Source organism: Macaca mulatta, chromosome 13 (assembly GCF_049350105.2).
Source record: "Macaca mulatta isolate MMU2019108-1 chromosome 13, T2T-MMU8v2.0, whole genome shotgun sequence".
NCBI classification, from domain to species: domain Eukaryota; kingdom Metazoa; phylum Chordata; class Mammalia; order Primates; family Cercopithecidae; genus Macaca; species Macaca mulatta.
In genome coordinates this window covers 38036075-38042403 of record NC_133418.1, presented here as the reverse complement: position 1 = coordinate 38042403, position 6329 = coordinate 38036075, and the positions used below count along the sequence as shown (strand labels likewise).

Here is a 6329-nt window from a genome sequence, read left to right as displayed (position 1 = left end):
CACACATTTAAGAATGGCTACAATGAAAAAGACTGATCATTTCATGTTCTGGCAAGGATATGGAGCAACTGGAACTCTCATATGCTGCTGGTGGGAATGTAAAATGATACTACTTTGAAAAATGGTTTTCTATATTTCAAAAAAAGTGGAAATTACTTTTGCCTCACACCCTTCCCCTTTCTTCTGGGAAGAACGCTCTACTTTTTTTTGGCGAATGATTCTCCCCATGCTCCAACCTTAGAAACCTTAGAAACTGGTCTGACAATTTCTTTCTTTTTTTTTTTTTTTTTTTTTGAGATGGAGCCTTGCTCTGTTCCCCAGGCTGGAGTGCAGCGGCATTATATTCTCTTATAAAAAGCCGGATACAAAAGACTCATACTATATAATTTCATTTTTATGAAATTCTAGAAAAGACAAAACCATAGTAACCAAAGGAGCATAGTGGTTCCCAGATATCCGGGACTGGGTAAGGAGACTGATTGTAAAAGGGCAAGAGGAAACTGTTTCGGGTGATGGAAAAATTCTATATCCTGATTGTGGTGGTAATTACCAACCATAAACAAATTCATCACACTTTACATTTAGAATTGGCAGGTTTTGTTGTATGTAAATTATACATCAGTAAAGCTAAGTAAAAAAAAAAATAGAAAACGTATTTTTCTGTGATGTCTTATGTGAAGTTCTGTAGTTGTGGATAACCATGATTTTATTGGCCTTTTTCTTACTTATTATTTAAAAGTTTTCATATGTTGAGAAATAAGCCTTTTGACTATCATCCACATTGAAAGTTTTTCTCAAGTTATCATTTTCCCTTCAGATATTATTTATGACATCTTTTTAAAATGTTCAAAATTTTATGTAATCATTTTTACGTATATTTTATGGCTTGTGAGCTTTGTATTGGTTTATATATACTATTTGCCTCCGCTATACTAAAATTACATATTTTTAAAATTTTTCTTAATTTTTAAAAATTTAAAATTAAAAAATATTTCTGTGCGTCTGCCTTTACATTTTAAATTTTAATTTTATATCTTTTATTTTACAGTCCACCTGGAATTAATTTTAGCGTATGAGTTAGTTACTTGTCTTAATATAATTTATTGAACAAGCCACCAGTTTCTCCTTCAAGTTGAAAGGTCATCTCTATCATATACTCTGTTCCTTATTACGTCAGAGTCTAGTTTTTCTAGACTCTGTTCAGTTCTGCACATCCAGTCATGAATGGATGTAGTTTTAATTACTCCAGTGTTTTATAATATATTTTACTATTCAGTAGAGATAGTTACTTCACTTTCTTTTACAATTTTTCTGGTTATTCTTGCCATTTATAATTTCTTTAGACTTTACAGTCATATTATCTCATTTTTTGATAATTCTGATTGTTATTTTTAATTGAGATGAGGTTAATTTTTAGATTAATAATTAATCATGACAGTATTTGTCTTCCTATCCAAGAGCAGTGTATTTGTTTTCATTTATACAAATTATCTTCTATGCTTTTAATAGCATTTAATTTTTTCTTCAAGTAGATCTTTCACATTTCTTTACATTGCCATTTGAACCAATGTGTTGTATTCCACTGTGTAAATATACTATAACTGATTTAAAAAATTCCATATCATTGGCCATATAGTAATAGATCATTTCCAATTTTTCCTGATTAAAAACCTAGGGCCAGGCATGGTAGCTTGCACTGTAATCCCAGCTACTTGGGAGGCTGAGGTAGGAGAACTGCTTGAGCCCAGGAGTTTCAGTGCAGCCTATGCAACAAAGCAAGACCCCCCTCTAAAAATTAAAAAACAATTTTTAAAATAATTTAGCAAAGAACACACTTGAAGCTATATATTTTAATATGTTCATAATGATTTAGTTAGGATAAATTCCTAGTAATTGAATCTTTAGGGGTATGAACTTTTTGGGGGGCTTTTGATGCATAATGCTAAATTACATTCCCAAAAAGTTTCAGAAATGTTTGGTCTAATTTTTGTAAATTATAAGTATTACATGTGGTATAGTAAAGTCTCATCACACAATCAATAACTCACTTGAATTAAACTCTATGTACTAAGGGGTCAGGAAAGAAAGAGAAAGAGGAAAATGGCCTGTATCACAGGGATTCTGCTTGTCCTTTCACTTTATGACTTCATGAGAAGACGCCCTGAGCTGTTGATACTGGAGAGGTGGCTCTGCTCTTTCCCCCATAGACCTCGGTTCCTGTGAATCACACACTCTGTGTGTGATTCGAGTGTTCACACATCCATATTGCTTGTACAACATGATCCTAAGCACTTTCACTGCTTCAACTGGAAATGAACAAAAATGGAAAATGATCTGATCCACAGCCTGAGGAAGAGCTCATTGTGTTAGACTATTATGGGCCATATCATTTTTTACTGTATCAAATTTTTGCCTTAAACATTTACATTGGTATGGAAACTCAACGTCAAGTGTACCTACACCCAGAGTTGATTTACCATGAAGATAAAGCTTATGTTTTAGGACATCTAATTAGGATCCTGGGAATGACCGTAGCAGTGTATTAACATGATTAGATGTCTTTAGTAAAATGTGCAAAATTAAAGATTTTTATTAAAATCTGTTAAGGCAGCTGTTTTTTCTAATTCTCAATTGGACTTCTCCTTGTGCTGAGTGTTATCCAAGTGGCTGGAGGCATTTTTGGAAGTTGGCTAAGATGAAATTGAAAATACATTTAAAGTTTGGTGGGACATATGTATGGAGCTACAGTGATTTCTATGTCCCTTTTAGCTATGGTTGCTCCCCCGTAAAGGAATCGTTCCCCAGAACATTCCTACTGCCCACTGTGTTGACTCACTCAGCTCCACAACACCATAGGCAGAGCTAAAGATTGTATCATACTATGATCGTGGCCTGCAGCCTTGGTCCTGGAACTGCTTGGAGATTAGAAGAGAAACACAGTTTGAAATGTACAGAGCCAGCATCTAGTCTGTATCTATTCTTCCAGTCATCAGATGTGGAAAATTATGAGTGGAGGGTTCAGTTCTCATCTGCACCCAGTCAAAATGGTTCTCCTCTTTCAGGAATACACTCCATAATGCAGTATAGACCATTACAAATGCACTACATCTATTTTTTAACTTTTTGTGGGCATGATGTGAAAGAGAACATATTAGGATGTCTGACTTTATAAAGCACAAACCTATAGCAGTGTTACAAACAGCAAGCAAATCTATGTGTGGAGTCATATGTTTTATGAATCTCAACTGTAAGAATAAATATAGTTCAATAAACTGTGTTAGGACAAACTATATTTTTATCCTCTGTACATAAAATAGCAATACAAAGTTGTTGCCAAATGAAGAAATGATGAAAGTGTAGGCATCCAGAGAATAAAGGAAAAAATGTTATAAACAAGTCTTAGACAGTTAATAAAGATATGTTATTTTTGCTGTTTTTTGACACGTGTGGGCTTTTTTTTAGCATTTGAAACATTATAGTTTGCTGTGATTTATTTTCTTATTCCAAATACAATTCTTATTCACACTTAGTTTTGAAATCACAGTTTTGAAGACCTACCTCCCACGTTTTTTTAAGTTTCAGGCTTCACAAAACCTGAATATGCCCTTGTGTATTTTATTGTATTTAATTTGCATCCTCTACTGTATTCAGTGAAGTTGAATTTCATCTAATTGATTAATTCAATTTCTTTTTTTTGAGAATTGCCTTTCCTTATTCCTTACTGTTTTTCTATTGAAATGTGTGGGTTTTTTGTTTTGTTTTGTTTCTGTTTTTGTTTTGCCATTTTCTTATTGGTTTGTAGGAGTTCTTTGTATAAGGATAACAAACTTTCATATTTCATTGTGTTGTAATTTTCCCAGTATGTAATTTTTCTTTTAAATTTATCCATGGTATTTTTGACATACAGAATTTTAAAATATATATTCATTTGTATTTTATCCTAATAGAGCAATTTGTCTTCATCCCTAATGCAAAAATTTTACATTTATTCCTTTTTTTTTTTTTTTCAGGGAGAATCAGAAAGGAGTAATCGGTGTTGCAAGTCCTGATTACACAGAGACATTAACCACGTTTCATGCATCTCCTATCAGCCTATTCTATCTGCCCTCCAAAAGGAGAAACAGTTAAGAATTATCTCACCTGACGATGCATTTATTCCTGTTCCAGTTTGTCTGTTTTATTTGTGGCAAGCCTTCCGGTCTTAGATTATTTTTTATCCCGATTCCATTATCGGTGGTATTAATGATCATGACCAGTATGCCTGTTAGATTGTCTTCAGCTGTGAGTAACAGCACATCCAACCAAATAATATAAGTTCATCTTTGTCACATGACAAGAAGTCTATTTCAAGGTTGAGTTTAACAGCTCAACAATATCACCGCCCTGAGTCACCTTCTGTCATGGCTGTGCCCGGGCTTCAGCGGCTGCAGACAGTAAATCCTCACACGACCATCTCTCAGGCAGGAATGAAGGCAGAGGAGGCTTTTCTTCAGTGCTGCCTGGAGGCTGCCCACAGACCTTCCCTCACATTTCAGAGGCCAGAGCAGAGTCGAGTGCCATCTCTTCCACAATCCCTGGCAAAGGGAAATGAATGTACTCTGACTTGCTTGGGCCACTCATTTTCCCTCAAGTATCGGGCCACCCTCCCTGAGCACATTTCTGTGTGATGCTGAACAAACTCAGGGTTTTGATGCAAGGAGAATGGGTGAATGGCAGCTGGGTAGGCAACCAGCAGGGTCTCATCTACAAGAAGGATAAATTGCTGTTTAGTTTGCTAATGGACAACCATAACAAATTACCACAAAGTAGGAGGCTTAAAACAACAGAAATTTACTCTCTCTCAGTTCTGGAGGTTGAGAGTCTGAAACCAAGGTGTTGGCAGGGCCATGTACCCCTGAAGGATCCAGGAATAATCTCTCCTCGGGTCTCCCAGCTTCTGGTGGTTGCCGGCAGCCCTTCGCATTCCTTGGCGTCACTTCAATCTCTGCCTCTGAATTCACATGCTCGTCTTCCTTGTGCATCTCCACATGGCTTTCTTATAAGGAGGACAGTCATTGATTTAGTGATTGAATTTGAATGGATCCGGTATGATCTCATCTTAACGAATTAATCTGCAAAGATCCTATTTCCAAATAAGGTCACACTCACAGGTACTGAGGGTTAGGATGTCAACATTTCTTTACGAAGGACACAACTCAGCCCCCAACAACTATCATTTATGCCTCTATCCAAATATCTGATGCAATGCTGAGAGACCAAGGCTTGGACAGACCTTCCGTGCATACTTCCACGGTCCTCACCTACAGCAGTCAGGTGTCCTACTCCACATGATGGCCCTCTCATGGCTCACATCCTAAAATCTCTCCCTGCTTTCCCAAAAGAAGCTCCATTATCACCAGTCTCCCGGCCTCCAGCCTCTCCTGGAGCCCACTCCAGAGTGTTTGACTCACGCTGCTTTAGACGGACAAGAACCTTCTCAACCACAGGGCTTAGCTCCTGCCAATGTCCCCATCCAATGGCAACTCTGACATCTTCCTTCAGATAGCCTCACCCCTGCTGCCAATTCTCACCTTCAGGTTCAGAGAACCTATAAGGACAAAGTAACTTTTTGGGGGCTTACTGGCAGCTTTAGAAATTAGGAGGAAGGGCTGGGAATGGTGGCTCACACCTGTAATCCCAGCACTTTGGGAGGCTGAGGTGGGTGGATCATCTGAGGTCAGGAGTTGGAAACCAGCCTGGCCAACATGGTGAAATCCTGTCTCCATTAAAAATGCAAAAAAATTAGCCGGGCATGGTGGTGGGTGCGTGTAATCTCAGCTACTTGGGAGGCTGAGGCAGGAAAATCGCTTGAACCAGGGAGGCGGAGGTTGCAGTGAGCCCAGATCACGCCACTGCACTCCAGCCTGGTCAACAGAGCGAGCTTCAGTCCACGCCCCACCCCCCTACCCCCCGCAAACCCCTGCCAAAAAAACAAAAGATACAATGAAAAGGGAGTGGTGTTGAAGCTGGGACTGAGAAAAACAGGCTTCAGACAATGGTCTCAGGTACTCATTGGGCTTCTAGCTACACCTAGAAAAACCCACACCAAGGCATCGATGATAGAGACAATCTGAGGAGTGTGGTGGAGAATGGAAAGGAAGAGCAAACCCTTGAGCCCTGACCCTAGCCAAGATCTCAGAAATTTGCCTGGCTTCTTGACCTGTGGATTTTGGTCATGTTGTACTGAGGTACCTAGCACATAGGAGGGCTGCCTGACTCACAGCGGAAGACTCAGACATGGAAAGGTGGGTTCTGAGAGATCAAGTCTGGATTGACGCCTTCTCCCTGGC

At 38.5% G+C, this 6329-nt stretch overlaps 1 non-coding gene across 1 annotated transcript; it reads right to left on the bottom strand.

The window, feature by feature from the left end:
- Window positions 1-4015: 4015 nt before the first annotated feature.
- Window positions 4016-4147, bottom strand: LOC114672010 (U8 small nucleolar RNA). The gene has a single exon (XR_003722213.1). It is a non-coding gene; the product is annotated as a U8 small nucleolar RNA (small nucleolar RNA).
- Window positions 4148-6329: the final 2182 nt, after the last annotated feature.